General features: G+C 42.9%; 1 protein-coding gene across 4 annotated transcripts in view; it reads left to right on the top strand.

Moving 5' to 3' along the window:
- Positions 1–5838: 5838 nt before the first annotated feature.
- Positions 5839–19289, top strand: part of SYTL2 (synaptotagmin like 2) — a 64266-nt gene continuing 50815 nt past the window's right edge. For all 4 annotated transcript variants that reach the window (XM_074918138.1, XM_074918112.1, XM_074918130.1 and 1 more), the window contains exon 1: positions 5839–5933. The gene's annotated coding sequence lies outside the window, so the exon portion shown is untranslated. The remainder of the gene's footprint in view (positions 5934–19289) is intronic.

Genomic DNA, 19289 nt, shown 5'->3' with positions numbered 1-19289 from the left:
AAGGTGCTGCTGAAGAGCACGGAAATGCTGTGGGGGTGGATTCCACCTTCGCACCTCTCCCACAAGCTGGGCCTGGAGAATCCCTGCTGAGAACCAGCTGAATTCCAGTGGCCTTTCAGTCAGAAGGGTTGTGGGTACAAAAGAAAGGAAGTACTCCCTACCCTCTTGAGCAAGCCTTTTTCCTCCAGAGGAATAAGGGAAATTATTATTTTTGGGAAGAGGCAGCTTGCGTCTGGGGGATGCTGAGTTCAGTGAGGTTCAGTTGGAGCAAACTTCTCCCTTCCCTGTCTCCAGCTCAACCAGGCCATCATTAGGGCTGCGGTGACTACGATGGGCCTCCATCTTCACACAGGAGAGTTTCAAGGGCATGTATATGGCCAGATACATTTCAGCTCAGCTGACAGAGTAGGGTATGAGTCTTCTGAGGATATGTAGGTTGAAATTATCCCTCCTCTTTTACACTGTCTCCTTGATGGGGGAAAGACGTTATGACCTTCTGCTGACCTACACTGCCTCTTCTCTCTAGTGCCCTGTCCCAAACCTCAGCCTGGGTATGAGACTGAACTTGGGAAAGGCTTTCAAGCTGGGGAAGGCAGGGAAGATGTCAGTCTGACTTGGGATTTTACAGTCACTGATGCATCTTCCTGTGTCTTTTCAGCCCTCCACTGACTGCAGGAAGACAAGCATCTTGCTGTGCAGCAGGCTCAGGTCCTGAGGGACAACTGGGCAGACCAGCAAAACCTTCAGAGCAAGGCAGAAGACATCAAAGAGCACGTCCCCCAGGAATGTGAGGAATAGGAAGACCACAGAGGCAGGGAAATATCAGGTAAGCCACAAAGAGCTGGCTGGCTGTGTTACCACAGAACCAGTGCAATCAGCAAAGAATAAAGCCTGGGGCCACTTCTGGAAGTTTCAACTCTGTTTTTATGTTATCTAACCCTCAGTGGGGACTTGCCCAAGAAGAGCCTGGGGAAGATCTGAGGAGGGAAGGAGAATAACCTCTTCTTTCTATTGCAAAATACCCAAGAGGTGTTTGAATACCCCGGTAAGCATTGGAAGTCCCGTTCTGCTCTTTTTAAAACCTGCTTCTCTGTGAAGCCTGAGATGGGGTGAAGGTGATGGGCTGTTCCTGGTGGAGAAACAGACAGCTCTGGCTACACTGAAGGAAGGATGGACCAAGAAGCTGTTCTCTCACATGGTCCTGCTGAGCCATACAGACAGGCCAGGGAGAGTCTGAGGAGGCAGAGGTAGGACTAGGGAAGGGCTCTGAAAGGCATGGGACCTGGGAGCAAGGCAGAAACAGAGCATATAAGTCTAGAAGTCCTGTATTCCACGGAGAAAATGTCCATCACAAGAAAGAATGGCAGAGTATTACTAGGCCTGGTTTTGAACCGGCTAGTCCCGCTGCTTTCAATAAATATCAATATTGATACAAGGGCAGGGGAAGTATGGGCCACTTGAGCAGCTGCTTATTTCAGTAACTAGAGAAATTAAATTAAACCTTTTGTGAACACCCTCTAGGACTGGAGGAAAAGCCTTTGATCTTTTGGGTCATTTCATTCCAGAATTCTCAGCCTTACACCCTGAGGGAAAGAAACCCAGAAAACTCAGACTGTGCCAAAAAGAGGCAATGAAGAGAATGTGTTTTCCTACTTTGACCCCATCCCTAATGCTGAGTTTCCCACTGAGCTGTCCACTGACCTGACAACTGGAAAAGAAGTTCTCATGTTTCTTTAAATCTTTTTTTTCCCCTGTTTGGTTTGTTTGGGTTTTTTTATACTTTAGAAATCTGATAAGAGAGGGTAAAGCCACAGTGAGATTGGAAATTTCCATGCAAAGTGCCAGACAATTTTTTATAAATCACTAGTGCATGGAGCTTGTTTTGGCTCCGTGTTCTGATCAAGTTTAAAATGGCAAATTCACATTTTTACAGATATGTGCACACACAGGACAATTGTCACAGACTAAAACTACATATGAAAAAGACTAGAAAGCACCTAGTATAAAGGGTTTGATGATGAAGGACTATCTAATTAAACACAAGACAGCATTTCTCATCAATTGCAAAGCAGAAACTATCTTGATCAGTCCCTGAGGAAAACTGCAGTTATTCATAGATTCCTTCTTACCTCCTAGAAATCATCAAACAGCAAATTAGAGCTTCATGTCTTTTCCTTGACTGGGCATTTGAGAACAATCTCTAGCAATGCTACTTAATAGCACAAATTCAAAGATGCCCTGGTCAGTGGCAGCAGGAGTTACATTTGTTTTGTCTTGGAGCAAAAGAGCAGGAAAATAATCATGCCCTATTCGTGCACACTTGCTCTTTAAAGCCATCTCTTTCGTGATCATTATTATCAAGCCAATCTCTTTCTTACCACAGAGATCATCATATACAGCGGGATTACCCACACTTTCCTTTCATAGTTTATGCCTTTAGTATAGACTTTCTTGCTATATTTTAAAAGAATTTTAGAATTATTAAAAAAATTTTTTTGGAGGCTTTCTTTTTAAATATGTAAAGAAATGCCTACTGTTGGTAAGGTGGCAGAGGATTTGCCTCTCCCATGTGACATGACCCAGCAAGGAGGTGAGAAGTAGTACTCCCATGTACATGCATGCAGAATAGAGAGCCACTTGCACCCCCACAAAACAATGGCAGAAATAGAGTTTAATAGAAGACATGACAGATGATGCTGAGCAGGCGCAGGGCAGGGACAGGGAGGTGCACTGACCAGCCCTGTTTACAAGTGACTGGCCCCTTTTAACCCTTTACCCCTCTGTTCTCTCATGCTTGTTCCTCTCCAAACTACTTTATGCCTCCTTTTTCTCATCTTTGCCTCATTTCCTGAATATCCCATAGCAAGCCTTGTGCAACCTGAGAATCCCCTTCCCTTACATCCCACAGTGTGTCCCCCCACTGGGTCAGTGATCCCCCTGGTCTGTAAGGTACTGAGGCTCCCCTGGGACAGCCCTGGGAGGGGCTGTGTCTCTGAAGGGGATATTGGGGCTCCCCCCCTGCCTTCGTGCCTCTGTGCTCCTTCATGTGTGTGAAGGTGGACCTTTGGTGGGCTGACAGCTCCTGTGGTGGGCTTGGGAGCAGCCAGGCAGGGTATTTCTCAGGCTTCTCCACCTGCCATCGTTCCTCTGCCTTTCACAGTGAGCACAGAGAAAAGTCTTTTATCGCATAACCTAAGAGTGCAGAGGGATTTAAAGGAAAAAAAGACCTTGGGGCCCAGGATCCAACAGAATGATGTAAAGCAAGGGCTGATGTGGTCAAATCCACAAGCCAGGGAAATACCACTACAGCAATGAAACGAGCAGCATCTGAGTTAGCCGCGATTTGTGTTAGTTCACATCAGGGAGCAGCTGAGTGTTGCAAGGAGACTGAGGTTCTGTCTGGATGAAGCTGGAGGAAGCAAAGTGGTGTAAGGTGGGTTTGTTTCTCTCGAAGTTACTATCTCTTCAGCTAATACCTGTCATTCTGCAACCACACCGAAGCACTCATTTGTTTTTCCATTAATGGGATAAGATGGGATGACCTCTGTTGTAATTTGGGTAATGGCTAAAGACATGCTGAAGGAAGAGAGGGGATCCACTTTCTGAATCTGACAGGAATACCACTACACAAAGATACATGCAGGGATGGGGTTTTTTTTCATGAAGATGTCATAACACTGGGTGTTGCACTGCAACTAAAAGCATGCTTATATTTTTTGACTGTGCTGAGAATTTAACAACTCTGTGACTATGTATGGGGAAGATGAAGGGGAAAGTTGGTAGGGCCCATCCTTCCATCACAAATTTTTGTCCCCTTGGTGCCACCTTGAGAGTTCAGGCTCAATTCACATGAAAAACAACTGCTCCATGATTACACAAAACCCCCAGATTCTTCATATCTATTACACCAGTGCAGAGCAACTGTGGGGACAGGCTGTATATCAGGTACAAACTCTTTCCATCTGAGTTACTGAGGAATCAGTCTGAGAGTCCTCACCATGCATGTCGTTCAGGTATTTTCGGTTTCTTCTTTATTGCAAACACACTATGAACTGGTAACTGGTCTGAGCTGCGACAGCCCTTGCATACATAATGCCACAGGTCTCATCCAAATCCATTTCCAGAACAAATCACTAAGCTAAATGTGAGTAGGAGAGAGCACATATCTATTTTAAACAGACACAGCACATGCCCCATACACTGTATTGCAGCTGTCACTTGTCACAGTGCTGGGGGCCTCTGCCACCTGGAGCAGCACCAAGGAGCGCCTTCCTAGCACCAAGGAGCTGCTTTTCCCTAAGTCTGGGTCTAAAGTCTGTGAAAGGGGGGAATTGGTTTGGATAATGACTACACCAGATCCATCAGTTCCAGCTCCTTCCGGCAGGGGCCAGGCGTATCCACCGCCGCCAGCTGATACAGCCTGTCTGGTCTAAAAGGTCTCAGTCGTCTTGCCTGCCTTCTTCAGGACTGCTGTGAGCAGGGAAAAACGAGATATTTAACACAATTAAAAAATATGTTCCATGCATCAAGAGTGGCAGAAGGGCCCCCACTTCTAATTAACATTCCAAACTATGTTTCTTGGTCGGTGCTGAACAGGAGTTCAGTGTGGGTTTGAATAGGTACAGCTTAGTGTGCTGCATTAGGATGAATAAATAGGATATGTGGATAAGAGATGCTGGAATGAAAATTACTGCAGGGAGAAACTGAGTTTTAAGCTTTCACAAGGTCTCCAATTCCCTTTGGTCCTTGTGAGCTGAATGGAAGCCTTATTAAAGGCTTATTAAGCCAGAATTTTACTGGATAGTGCATAAAGCATGCTCTAGTCCCTAATTTTGTCGTCAGGAAGGAAGAACCACATATAAAATACATGAAATTGAAAAGACACGTAATGTACCAAATCTTTATACCAATACCATGGATACTAAACTTTCTCTCAGAAGCATTAAATTGTTTCACCATATTCAAGTTTGAGTAGAAGGTGAAACCTAAGAATTTATGGTTAGCAGGAAGCCAGTGCTGATGATGCAGGATTTGCGGGGTGAAGGGATTCAGGCTGGGAACACAATGGGGAAGGCATTTAAAACCAGGCTCCTGCAAGTAAGACCAGAGCAAGTGCCTCATGTGCCTCACAAGGCCCAGCAGGGCCCACTCCAGAGACTGAAATCCTCCAGCTGCACCGAAACAGAATTAAAATATAAAGCAAGAGCCGTGAGAAGAAGACGCAGAGCAGGGAAAGGCCACACCAGCTCTCCTCATGACAGGGGGTCGGTGCTGTCACCCTGCTCCCGAAGGGAGTCCGGCTTCAGAAATCACCTTGGTGCCTTGGCGAGGTGCTTCAAGGGGCAGGTCCTGCTGAAACGTGCTATGAAATGCCGGCGTGTGCATTTTGTGCCACTAATTAAACAAAAAAACCCACTTATCGTGGTTTCCTGGACAAATAGATGACTGAAACCTCCGTTACTGCCGCCTGTATCTTGACTGCAAACAGGGGTGTATGTTCACACCCCGTGGGTTACCTGTCACCAGGGGAAGTGAAATACCGATCATTTTACCTCAGGGCAACTGCTCAAGTCAGGCTGAGGTCCCCTGCGTGGACTTTTCGTGAAATACCCGCTCTCCGCTGTGGAGCTTCTGCCTCAGCAGCGCCCGCTCAGACCCGCCCCGAGGACGGTGTCACCGCTCCGCGCCGGTCCCTCAGACGCCCTCCCGCTGCCACGGGGGACACGGACACGAAAACCTACACGGACGCGAACACGAAGGCGGGCGCGGTGGAGGCGGCCGCAGGCGCGGGGAGCCGCCCCGCTCTGAGGGAGGCGGCGCCGCCATTGGCCCGGCGGCGGCGGGACGGGGCTGCTTCTCCCCGCGCCGCCGCCTCCCTTCCCCTCAGACAGGCGGGGTGGCGGCGTGGGGCAGCGGCCGCCGGCCGGGACCAGGTAAGTGGCGCCGTCTCTGTTCGGAGAGAAGGGCTGGGGAGCCGCGGAGGGGGCAGCGGCGTCCCGCCGGGCTGAGGCAGCGGGAGGGGTGAGGCTGCCCTCGGGGGCTTGGGGGTATCTTGCTAATGGAGGTGGCTCGGCCACAAAAAAAAAAAAAAAAAGGCAAATAAACCGCCGGTGCTGGAGCAACGTGAGGGTGAGTCTGTTGACAGCTGAGGAGTCCTGGCTCCAGGCGTTCGGCGGCCGCGGTCAGCCTGCAGGGCCCGCTCGCCTGAGGGAGGGGGAGATCTCGGGGGGGTGTCCCCTGCCCAGCCCCTGTTACTGAGGGCGGAGGGAAGCGCCGCTTTCCTCAGAGGCGGTCTGGAGAGCCGGTGTGAAGGGCTGGAGCCTCCCCGGGACATCCTGCTGCTGCCGAAGGGAGCTCCTGTCTGGTGGTGCGGGCTGAGTAACTGTAAAAACCCACCTGCGCCTACCTGCTGTAGAGGCCGGTGGTAATAACAGGACTCTATTTATTTAAAGAGGGTGCTTAGATCTCAGCTGAGAGATGTTAATGACTTTTGTGTGAACAGTAAACGCTTCCATTTCAAAACACGGAGTTAATTGCACCTTCCACGCTGTCTCTGGAATGACTCGCAGAATTGGACCTGGCACTGAAGTCTTAGGCACTCGGTTGTGTCTTTCCTCTGTGAGCAGGAGGATCTGTTTAGATGAGTGCCATTGCAGGATAAAGGTCACTTAAATTTGGGGACAGATTGTCAAGTGGCGAGACAAGTATTCTTGAACTTTCTCAAAAGTATAAGGGGAGGGGGCTTAAAACACGCTTGACAGGGTGATCTGAAAAGAAACTTGATTTTTTTCTGATAAAAGATGCGGTCGGAGTGTTACGACAAAATATTTGTGTGTTTGCATATATCGGAGTATTGGAGGAGAATTGGAGCTCTCTATGTAGGAGCATTTAGCAAACCGCTTTCCTAAATCTATATACAGCAACAATACAGCTTTCCAGTCATTGGTTTTTAATTACCACGTCATTATCACTACATTTCTTAAACAGTTCTTAACGGTCACACCTGTAAGTGGTAGTAAACCTCGAGTGCACAGTGCCGGATCTGATGCCCTATATTTAACGTTGATGGCTGCAGTTGCCGAAGTCGAGCTCTTTAGCAAGACAAACTGGAATCAAAGTGAGGATTTTGTGATTTTCATAAATTACCATCCTTCTTTGCTTATTGTTACTGTTTTATGCACCTTGCTGCCTCCCTGGAAGAAAAGGGGGTGATCTCATCTGCCTTTGACATAGTTCATTTTATTTTGGGGAGTAAGACTTCTCCTGGTTTTGCTAGGCATCTTTCTTCTTTATTTTGCAGGATTGTTCTGGCTCCATCAGACATATCTCTTTGTTCTGCAGGTTTAGTTTGGTTTCACCTGACATCTTTCCTGCCTACTCTACATCCTTTGCTCTTATCTTGGAGATTTTACTATTTGCTTATGTTTTCCTGTGCACTATTTGAGCAAGTATACTGCAAGTTTCTGCCCATTTGCAGTTATGTGGTTTTTATATATGCATAGCTATGTTGTAACACTGTAATATTAAGTAGTATTTTACAAAATGCTTATACACTTCTTCCCAGTTACCATATTTTAGTGTGCTTGTGTCTAGGTTTAAGACAAGGAAATAATAAGCATCTTGCTTAGTCTGCTTCTACCGTATGGGTGCAGCAGGCCTCTGCTTTGGCTGTAAGGCATGTTCTTGAATTTTCTGAAGCTGTCGTTGGACCTGTCTCATGTTAAAGAAATTTCCTTTCAGCATCTCTTGCAGCCCAGAATAATGTATTCTCAGTTTCACTGTCAGGCTTTTAAAATTCAGTGAAACAGGTATTCATGTTCGTATTTACCAGTGCTGACAAAGGCAGGAGTAAACAACAATCCATTGCCCCTAGAAATGAAGATCAGAAAGGCCAATTTGTCTTCTCTAAAGCAGTGGGTAGAGACCATGGACAGATATATTCTTTGGAGTAAACTCCCATTATTTTGCAGGAGGCACTTGCCAGGTTCCTAGGTGGAAGTACTGCTCCTATTTAGTACTTGGAGAAAAGCTTTGGCGCTTGCACAGAAGGTGAGATTTTAACTGTTGTATCTAGAAAAAAAGAAGTTTAATCAGGAAGCTAAACAGTGGGATGAAGTCAAAGGAATTACTTATTTTCTATCCTGTTTTTTCCCCCCTGTGCTCATGACAGAAGGGAATAGAACAGACTTCAAACAAAAACCTGATAAGAAAACATTATTTGCAAGGAACCAAATAATTTATAGTCTCTCAGGAGGAGAAAATGTTTAATTTTATTTTTTTTTAATTAAAGTGATTGTTCTGTCCTATGGAAGTCAGTCTTTATCATTCCATAGTGACTTGTTTTGAATCATAGTAAAGAATTTTTTTCTCTGCACAGAAGGTGCTCTTCATGCAGAGTGGATGACTAACACATAACTGCTTAGCAGTAGGTAACTGGTGCTTAAAGTCTTATGACCTGTTGCATTTGAAGCCAGTTTATTTAGGTTGCTCATAAATCAGTTTAAGGAGGCTCCTTAGTTTGGTCTTCCAATGCCAGAACACTTGCGCTTTATGGTATGTCAAGCCAGTGATACTGCGTTTTCTGTATTAGCAGTCTCCAGTTCTTTAGCTTATTTGGTCATAAAGTGAGTGACAGCTAATTTTAGACTTATTCATGCTTCATTCTTGTGGTAGGGAGTCATTCCAGTTCACCTGGGTATAGTAACTGGCTGTGCTAGATTCATGTTTCATGGAATAAGGTTTTCTTGCTATATGTAACTTGACTGTTTATCTCACTGAAAGTGGTAATAGGAAGAGAGATAATGTATGTGTGAGGAGGAGAAAAGAATATTTTTCCTCTCTTCTTATTTTGTAGCTCTTTCTCTGGATGATAATGCCAGACTATTTTTGACCTGATTCCCACTCAGTATCCAGTGTGTATACACCAAATTAATGGACAGCTTGACTTTTTTTTTTTTTCCTCTGTATTGCTATATGCCTCTTCCTCTGTACTATAAATCTTTTAAAAGTATTTTTTTCTTTTCTTTCTCTCTCTGAGTCAAGGAAATTCTGCATTTCTGTCTCTGCCTGTCTCTCTAAATATGTGTGTATATAAATAAAAATAAAGGTAAGAACAAAGGAGATGCTTATTTGCAGAGTAACTAGCAGAACAGTATCCTAGACTCATTGTTCTACAAAAGTATCAAACTGGATATCATTAAATTCCATATGAAATTGCCTGCCCAGTGCCTGATTCTGACTGATAAATTGACAGTGATTTACTTCTATACAGGCTGTAGGGGCTACAGTTAGACTGTGTCATCTCAGCCATGTAACTAGAGCTTCAGAAGTAAATTGTCATCTTCAAGAACTCCTGTGTTAGAAACTGGTTTTAGACCATCAGCTTTTTAGATGTTCAAATCTACTCCCATGCTTTTCTTCTCTGCTGAATTTAAATTACTTACGTCCTTCAAAAATAGCATTAAATATAGAACACCAGTTATAAAGAATTAAGAGTGAGGTCCAAAAATCCTGTGTAAATGCACTTTAGGCACTGTAAGCAAAAGGTATGTGTCCAGGTCCTAGGCAGAAATCTATCACACAGCCAGAAGTAGGGAGCCCTTGACCTTCTATTCTGGACCTGCCCATAAAAAACTGTTGCAATAATTTTTTTTTGTGCTGATTTTGCAGGTTGCCTGTATTCCAGCTGGGTATTGCATGAGTATGTTAGCTCTGAGTTGTGGGTTGGGTTTTTCTGTTGGCTTGGGGTTTTTGTTTGTTTGGTTTTTTATTTCTTTTTTTAAGCCTGAGAAAATATATGTTAGTAGAAATATCATAAGTTTTGACTTGTTTTGTGGTGATTACAGTGCTTCTGGAGATTTAGAGGCCTGGATTGAAGATTAATACCCTCAGGTTACTCTCCTATTCCTTCTGCTATACTAGAATGGGACTGCTGTGTATCCAAGAGTGCAGGGCTGGCTGGATGAGGAGGGAGGTCAGGAGAGAGAGCTTGATCTATGATGTGGTGGCCTGACAGAGAAAGCAGACCTGGGGTTCTTGTTTCTGCTTGCAAGGTTGTGACATCACTTTAATAGTCATTCTGAGATGGGTTGTTTAATCCTTGGTAGTGCAGCTTTAGGAGGGGTTAAAAGTGAACCAAGTGAAACCTTCAGAGACTGCCATATATTTTGTTAAACAAGGGGCTGTGAGTTTGAGTCCTCTTGGGTTAAGAGGTTCTGGGGGCTCTGGTTTTGGCAGCTTCCTGGGTATGTGCTGTAGCCGTTGGGTAGGATGGAGCTGACACCTTGCATAGTTATGCTCTTAAAGAATGAGCCACTCCTACAAAACTAAATACCTGTTCAGGGACAGGCATTACACTCCAAACCTCACAAACCCTAAACTCCTGATTTCTGCTCCCTGTCTCTGAGAGAAATTGTTTCTTCTGCTCCCTCTTTCCCATCCCTGTGCTATTCAGCGGCGTTTACAGGGCGGATCCCATTCGTGCAGTGCCATTTGACACCACACCTCACCCCATGCAACTGCAGGCTGCTCCAGAAACTCTTCCCTGCTCTCCTCACTTCTCGTGTGCAGCAACTCGGTTTAGCTCTCACCGTGCCCTTTTAAGCTCCTTGCATCATAGAGCACCTCCCTTCTCGGTGCCCGAGTGCTCTGTTTGGATCTGGCCGTAAGTATTCTGTGAAACTGGTACAAGCCAGCAAAAAGGCTGGGTTTTGCATGATATAGCCCAGCCCAGCAGTGCAAACAATCTTGTGAGTGAAGTTTTCATGGCTGATAGACTTCCTGTTATTCTTGCAATTTAATACCACTGTTAAGGGGCACTGACCTGCTGGCTGGTTTCAATTTAGCCAGAATGAACCTGCTAGCAGCTGGAATATTCATATTATGGGGCTATCCATTAAAACATTCTTACACATGGAAAGATGAGCAATTTTCCTCTTAACAGAGAGATATATTAAGCTTTTAAAAATGTATAAAAAACCCCCAAACAATAACCCTGAAATAAAAACTTCATTGCAAAGGTTGTTAATTTTGGTGACTGAGACCAGATTCTGACTAGTCTATCTGCAGACTGTAGGCTCGCTTTTTTAACTATTTGGATTTTAAATTTGTTTGGAAACTTCACAAAAGTGCGCTTTTTTTTTTTTCCCCCCCCCCCCCACCTCCCACTTTAGTTTATTGGTTCTGTGACTGCAGGACTCCTAAAGAATACTCTTTTTCTTCTGTCATGGGATTTCTGCTGGTAATTGGAATCTGTGTAAGGCCCTGTTTTCGAGTAGGTGTGTGCCTCAGTTACTGTGACAAGGACTGGATTAAATGATGCAAACTTTCTTAGTAGCCTTCGGATTACATCAGTTAGTAGGTGGGTAATTTTAACCTTAAAAACTTGCATGAGTGAGTGTCCAAGGTCAGTGGTTTTTCTCACGAGAAAGGACAAGTCAAAAGGCTTGTTTTGTTCACTGTCTCTTTGTGTCTGTTAGTAATCAGTTGAACAAGGCTGTAGTTACAATAACAACATTGATGCCTGAAAAGTAGGGGGTCTGCAATGCTGATTGAAGTGATTTAGGTGAGTAAGGGATAATTTTGTTTCCCAGAGCTACTTGTTTATGCAGTTCATCCTGTCTGAGAATGGTGGGGTGCCTTTTGCAATGCTCTGCGTGAACTCAGTTTTGTGTTGGGCTGCAGGGAAGCCGCTCTGGTGAAACTGAGGTCGGTGGCCTCTCTCGGGGGAGGCAAGGATGATGTAAAATGTTGCCCTCTTGATTTGGCTGTTTTGTGCCCAACCTGTACCACAAAGCTGTACTGTGCACACTCCTGCAGAGGAGCCACCACCAGTGACCTGAGGAGTTGGCTGACAGTGCTTTAGAGAAGATCGAAGTGATGCTTAAAAGAGGCAACCTATTAACCCACGGGTTCCTAGTTTTACAAACATAGTGGAGGAAAATCAGTCTGTCGGTGATGGTAGCTGGCCTTGCTCAACTAGCTCATCACTTTAAGAGTCCCCAGTCTCACTCTTCATTTGAGTCAAAGTCACAGGGATGCAACAGATACTGACTAATGGATTCCCATAACAATGAGATAAAAATGATCAGAGAAGTCACGTGGACAGGCTTTGAAATAAACCTTTTTAAAAGTTTCTTCAGAAACTGTAGGCTTAAGAGTCATCTAGTTGGTATCCCAAAACTGAAAGAGCTCTACAAAATGGCTTACTGTCAGCTCAACAGAGTGAGCATCAGTCCTAGTATTTGAATGCAAATCCATGTTTGCTATTTGTAACAGGCATTTCTTTGCATCAGTGCTGCTTAGTCCCTTAATAAAGTCCTCTTGTTAGAAAGCCTGCAGTAGCAAAGCCTCACGACTACACAGGGACTCTGTGAACTGCATCTCGGTTCTTCACTGTCATACAGAAAAGATTATCTGACCAAGCCTGGAGGAAGTGTGTCACTTCCCAGTGGCCACTGATAGGAAATACTTGTTAATAAGTTGCACTGTTTTGCACACTTCCATTCTTGAGAAGTAAAATTTCCATAACAGAATCCTAGCTAAATAATACCCAAGTGCTTGCTAAATAGGGAGAGAGCAAGGAAGCAGGGTAGAGATAGGATAGTTCCCCTGAAGTCTCCAATATCCAAACTTGTCAACACCTCTACATTGGGAATGTTGCAACTTTGATTTGCTTAAGGCTAAAATTTGCTAAACCCAAGAACAATATGTTTAACAACAGGGATTTTTATCAGTTCCACAGCACTGCTCTTTGCCCATCCATATTAATGGATTTAATTTAGAAAAAGATCTTACAAGTACAATGAAGACTTTGTGAACACCTGCCTAGGAAGAAAGCAAAGTACATCACTAGTTATATGATTTACTCTGTGAGCTATTACTCTGAGCTAGAACTGCTTAAAGAATCTGAGATTTTTATTTTTTTTTAACAAAGAGGAGGGGAATACAGGGCTAGTTGCCTTTTTGAAATTCCAGTAGCACAGGAAAAATTAGAAACCCAGCAGACGCTTCTTGTTGTCCAAGTATTTTTTGGGGAAGTTCCTTTCCAATTTCTTATAGATACAAGCATCCATGTGAAGGAAAGCCTAAGCTGAATGAGGGAGAAGTTTATTCAAAACACAGTGTTTGGGGGAATTCTGCGACTTTAGCCTTTTTTTATAATTTTTTTTTTGTTTGCCTTTTTTAAGGACTACCTATTACATAACAGATGCTCTTGTTTGACTTGCATCAAGAAACAATGCTCACTGGCCTAGCACGGGGAATGCCGAACCTCAAACTACTGTAGGAGTATTTCTTTGGAAGAATGGGGCAAGGGAAGAAAAGGAGAGGGATTCGGCAGCTCAAATGTTCTCTATGGGACACTGCCGGTGAGAGGAAGAGCAGGAACATTTTCCACTCTGCAGTAAAAGTTAGTGAGAAAGGAAGGGAGATGCTTTTGGCTCCGTCTCACTTTTATCTTCCTTACTGAAGATTTAAGTTCCTGCAGATTCCATACATTTAAGATGACAAGGCTTCAGAAAAAGAGGGTGAGCACTTCTTTCTTCTAAAATGAAAGGAAGACATCAGCATCTTAACAAATTTTTGAAAGGAATCAATTGCTTGCGTTATGAGTTTCAAGTTTTTTGGGAGGGCAGTCTTTTAGCTGTTTCTTGTGGAACTTCCTTGCTAGGATTTGAATCTGTCTTGTAATTATCTTGGGAAAACATTCAGAAAGAGCTAGTCATTAAATGCAGAAGTATGTGATAACTTGCCACCAAGTAATCAGTTTTCTTCCAATCTCTCTTAAACGTTTGAGTGTTTTATTTAAATCTGTTTTCAAACAAGACAAACTCTTAAGATGGACCCTGTGTGGGTCTAATGTCAATGTTGACATGAATAAGAAAGCGACAGTGGGAGTTTGAGTCTTGTGAGCCCCCCACACTTCTGCTTTTGGAGGGAGTCCAGTCCCTCTGTAAAGGGAGGTGAGAATAATTGTTAAACAAGATACAGTGCTCTGCTTTCAGAGATCTAGAGGACTGAGCCACTTTCATTATTGTATTTCAAGTCCCATACCCTGAGAAAATATTCTTAGTGTTGCAACTCTTGATCAAAATAATTAGCAGCTAGAAGAATTAAGTTCTTGCAAACAAAATATTATTAATTCAAACAATGTGCCTACTGGGATTAAACCACAACAAAGTGACAATGGTATGATGTGCAAGAAAATACAGCTAGATTTTAAGAACTTCAGGATTTATAATGAAGTATGGTGATATTATTGCTATTAACTTGATGGAATCTGTAATTTTGAAGCTGCTTCAAATTTTTTTTTCCTTGAGTAGTTTTATTATACCTATGACAATGCGGAAAATACATGGCATGGCCGTCTATAGTTAGTCCAGCAGACAGTGGTCACAGGGAAAAGTTTAGGTGTGTTTTTCTGAGGCTTCTCTTTAATTTACAAACCTCTTGTTCCAGAGACCACATCCTCTTGAAACCACTGGCCTAATGGTAGTAAACCATAATAGGTGCAGAGATTGACATTCTTAGGCACTGCTGCCAATATCCAAGCCCTATGAAAGAAATGGCAAGCTGCCATATGTGATTAGAGGGATTAGGCCACAACCAAAGCAAATTATTCTTTTCTATTGCAATTTTCAGTTGTTAACGTTTATCCTCTTTCTGTTTTTAACATTTTGCACTCTTGTTCAGACTAAATTTTGTGTAAAACAGAACAATTGCCTGTATGGTCTTCAAAGCGATGAAGGTCTTGACTTCTTACCAAACAAGAGTGAAATTAAATCACAGGCGGAGCTGTGTGGACTAGCAAAGCAGATGTTCCTGGAGAGAAGTGGAATTTTCCTCAAGTGCTTGTATTACTGTAGTTGCCTTTCTTCCTCTTCCAGCTGGCTGGAGATGATTATATAAGGCTGTCAATGAGAATATTTTAAGATTGCAACTATTTTGCAGGTTAAAACCAACAGGGATCATTTTGGTTCTATTGAGGAAGGGTAAGGTGAGAGCAAGGTTTGTTGTGTATTGTCTTTTTATCTTTTTTTCCCCTCCACTGTGGCTCTTTTGAGCTGTTATCCAGTCCTACAGATAAGTATCTTCTTTCCCTTAACTGTATTGTAATGAATATTGCACAGGAGAACATATAGGTTTATTACTGGAATAAAATGAAGCATTGCTGTGTTTGTAAGACCAACTTCGATGTTACCTTACAGATGCCCCCACTTCTACAAAGGTCCCTGTTCCACCAACACTTTCCACTTCACAATTAGCTAGATAAGAACTTCTCTACCTCCCACTGACTAAACATTAGCATGTTGGCAAATACTGTTCTCTAATTTAATCTCTGGGACTGTTGGAAATATGATATGCTGTGTAGACCCAGCTGTTATCATTTTGTAAATGCTCTGATAACGCCTCTTGAAAGAGCAGCTGCATTGGTTACAGATATGCATATCTTACTCGGTGATCACTTCTGCCCCTTCAAGAACTGAAATGACAGCAGGCCTTCTCGTGTTTAAGTTCAGGTCCTTACCGTTGCAGGCAGTCATGTTTAAAACTCTCTTGAATGATGACCTAAATCCCTCTTGAAAGTTAATAGCTTTTCTTTCTCCACTACTTAAACTGAAATCCATAATCCTCTGATCTTCTGTACAAATATGCTTATGCCCCTCTTAAACTATTTGTGCTTGTGCCAACACTGGCATTTAGCTTAATTAGCTGTTCTCCCTTCATGGGATTTGCCTCATATACTTACAGAAAAATTATATTTTCTAAGCCTAGGATAGTGCTGAATTGCCTATGACTGTGAAAGGGAATAAAAAGGCTCGAACAAAGGAATTTCTAACAATTATTAAGGCTAAACTGGGAGGTGATGTATGAAAGCTTTGCTTGTGCTTTGCTTCATTTGTTTCTCAAGGATTCCTGACTTCTCAGCTGTTTCCTGAGGTGTCTTTGTTTAAGTAAGATTGAACACTCGTTAGGCTCCCTACGTAAATCACTGATGGCAGACTCAAGGCCTTCAGTGGACACTTGGGCAACCCCTAGGATGAGGTAAGGGGGGCTCTGACAAAGAGACACAGAGACACTATTGCAGGGAAATCGGTTTTGCTGACTTAGGAGGGAGACACCTGGACTTTACTTCACAGCTCATGATCTGGAAAGAGGGTCATCTAGTGAACACTGTGAAGAAGACTACTTACTTCTTCCCTCAACCAACAAAGACCCTCACCCTATTTTCACTATGCGTGCTCTTATTATGAAAATGAATTCTGGGAGCTCATTGTCATAAGACACCCCTTTCTCGGAAATCTAATGAATATGTATGATCTGTGTGTATGTAAACTGATGTCCCTTGCTAATTCTGGGGAGCCCTTATGGCGGAGAATCCCCAGGGCGACCCCAGTGCTGCCAATAACAGAATAACTGCTTAACAGTTCTATTGGATTCTGACTGTTAATTTCTTTGTTTCAACTCCTTAAAAGTCAGTGGAGAATCAAATTTGTTTGAGTGTGATTGTTTGTTTGTTGTTGCAAAGCTGATGCTTGTAGGACTTGTAGTCAGAGGTACTGTTACTGCCTAATGTGACTTCCCAGGGTGGTAGGGGACAATTCTGCAAAGCTCTTATTTCTCTCAGTGCTCTTCCTGGCTTCCTTGCTTCAAAATAAAGGTTTATTATTTCCTGAGTGTGGGTGTAGGCCAAACTTAGTTACTTCTCTTCTGAGAATGAGTTTCTCTGCAGATGCAAATTGTTATATTAGCAATTCCATTTATCTGTCTTCCTCAGCTTCCTGTTGTCTTATGTTTGGACTTCCAACTCATTCTGGTTGCTAGTGCTAATATGTTGTAGCGGTGGAGGAATAAAATTAGGAAAATTTGTAGCTTTCAAATGCATAAAACCAAACCCTCTCAGTTTTAAGAGCCAATAGGCTACTTGTAACTGAACGCTTCATGTGCTCAAGATGTATACAGATGGGAGTTGCTGCTCAGCCAGGCCTGCAGGGTAATTGTTCAGCTGAAGGAGTTGGCACAAATAGGGGTGGGGTGAGAAAGCAGCCAAAAGTGTAGGGTTGGCGGTCACCTCCTTCCTCTTGTTAGTAGGCATTGGCTGCAGGACAGATTCTCTGGAGCAAAACTCTAGCAGCTCCTGTCTACTGTAAAGGAGCACTTGAAAATTAATTTTGCAATGTAAATTTAGGACATTGAGGTTTCCGTATGCAAAAGGAAATCTTGTTGATTTGGATGGAACAGCTGACTGGGGTTTTGCTCTTTGTTTTCTGATCCTGTTGATGAACGTGTTGTCAGTCGTGACAAACTACTCCAGCATCTTCTTTGCTTTTCCCTCATTACATCTCATTTTACTGAGTAAAAACTTGAAAATCTAAACTATGTTTGTGATATCTCTCAATGTGATATCTCATAATGTTTGGAATGCAGTATTTGAATTAAGATTCCCTTTTGGTACTTGGGGGAAATCAGCAAGGGGGACAAAGCTCTCTAGAGTAAACAAGCTTGTAGACAAGGTTGTCTTTTTGTTATGACTTGTGTTTGAGAAAACTGTAAAGCCTTGCTTAAAGGAATTGAGGCGTATAACTGCCTGAGAAGGTTTTGGGAAATTTTATAAGATAAAATTATTAGATGAGTGCCTGGCCTAAAGCACTTGAAAGTTGTGAGTAGCTTAAGAGTAGGGAGGAGAAACTACATCTTGTGTCTCCTTTCTGCTCTTTTACTGCCAAAACATAGAAACTTTCATGTGTGAGTTACATAAAACATAATTTCAGTTACTGTTTATTATGGGGATTGATGAAAGGGAAGATCTTTGTGTGGTTTCAGTTAAATTTAAGGTTTAAGAAAAAAGAATCATGCCAAATATCCCAAATCATGCCAAATAAGACGTGCAAATGTTGGTCTACAGCATGTGACAGCCTTTTTCCAAAAATCAGTCACCATGGTATTTGTATCAATTTCCGTGATTTAATCAGTCTGATACAGATCTTTCAGTCTTATTTGAGACTTAGGTCTGAAAACTTCTCTTGCAAAAGAAAAATTCTCATTGAACTTGCAGTGACACTAGACAAACTGTTGAGACCTCTCAGTTCTTTTTGGCATCTGTACAGGCCAGAAAAAGAAAGCAAAAGGAGTGGTGGTAGTGGGTGACTTTGAAGGGGAGGAAGGCATTGGGTGGGTTGGTTTGTTTTGGGTTTTTTTTGTTGTTGGGTTTTTTTTTTAACTTTAGCCTTAGGTCTTATAACAGGTGCTATATTCTAAGCCAGCAGTTTTTACTGTCTGTGCTTGGAATTGGTGCTAAATCTGTTTCAGAAAGCAGCTTGTAGCAGCAGGTCTCATGAGGTTGGCTCAAGTACATCGCAGACAGAAAGAAGTTTTTTGTTTATATAGAGACTTAAAAAACAATCTAGTTTGTGACTGGCATGGTTCCAGTGACTAAAGACATGTTATCATAATGACATGTGATAGAATTTGCACTGTATGGCTTGTACACATTAAAGGGGAGGAAAAAACCCCCACAACTGATTGCTATTTTTTTACAACTGTTTATCCAGTGAGATCAGGGGCCAGTTTTTCAGGTACTCATATAATGTTTCAGTTAAGGCATGTTAGTTAGCTTTGCAAAGGAACCTAAAGGGTCTCAGCTACACAACTCAAGATGGAGAAGCTTTTTATCATAACCCAGGGTGGGAGCAAACCCAACTAATATGATGCCATGTAAATCTGAATACAAGATGAGTGTAAGTGGTCAGAATTCATGTAGGGTTCTCTTATGAAGAGCTGGAAGGAGAATATGCTCCGGTTAAGCTAGACATAGTAAGTTTGTTAAACTTGGTAAATCACAGCTTTGAACTGTGGAACCATGTTGTATGATATCTACCAGGAATTAAAAATGGTTAAGAGCCTGCAAGGGTTGGTGGTATCTTGCACCTGATTGAGGACAAAGTGGGAATGCAAACCTAGTTGCAGAAACTGCTCTACAGAATGGTGGTATCTGGGAAGTTTAGTAGCTGTGCAGCTTGCTGTGAGCTCCCACAGCCTGTGTGGATGCTCAGCCCTTGCAAACTGTTGTTTGTTTGGGGAGGATTGAAGTTCTGCTTCCACTAGTTTTATTAACTTGTACAATGAGACATCGATGAAGCCTGCAGCTTGTTTTGTAAATGCTGTCCAACTATTTCTTTTATATTTTAAAATTAATCTAACAGACAATATAACATTTCTTCCCTCAGTCTTCTTTAAACACAAAGACATGGTAAGATATCATTCCTACAACAGTTTTTCAAGGCTTGATT

Source organism: Athene noctua, chromosome 1 (assembly GCF_965140245.1).
Source record: "Athene noctua chromosome 1, bAthNoc1.hap1.1, whole genome shotgun sequence".
Classification (NCBI taxonomy): domain Eukaryota; kingdom Metazoa; phylum Chordata; class Aves; order Strigiformes; family Strigidae; genus Athene; species Athene noctua.
The sequence above is the reverse complement of the archived record's forward strand: the minus strand, read 5'-3'. Positions and strand labels throughout refer to the sequence as shown.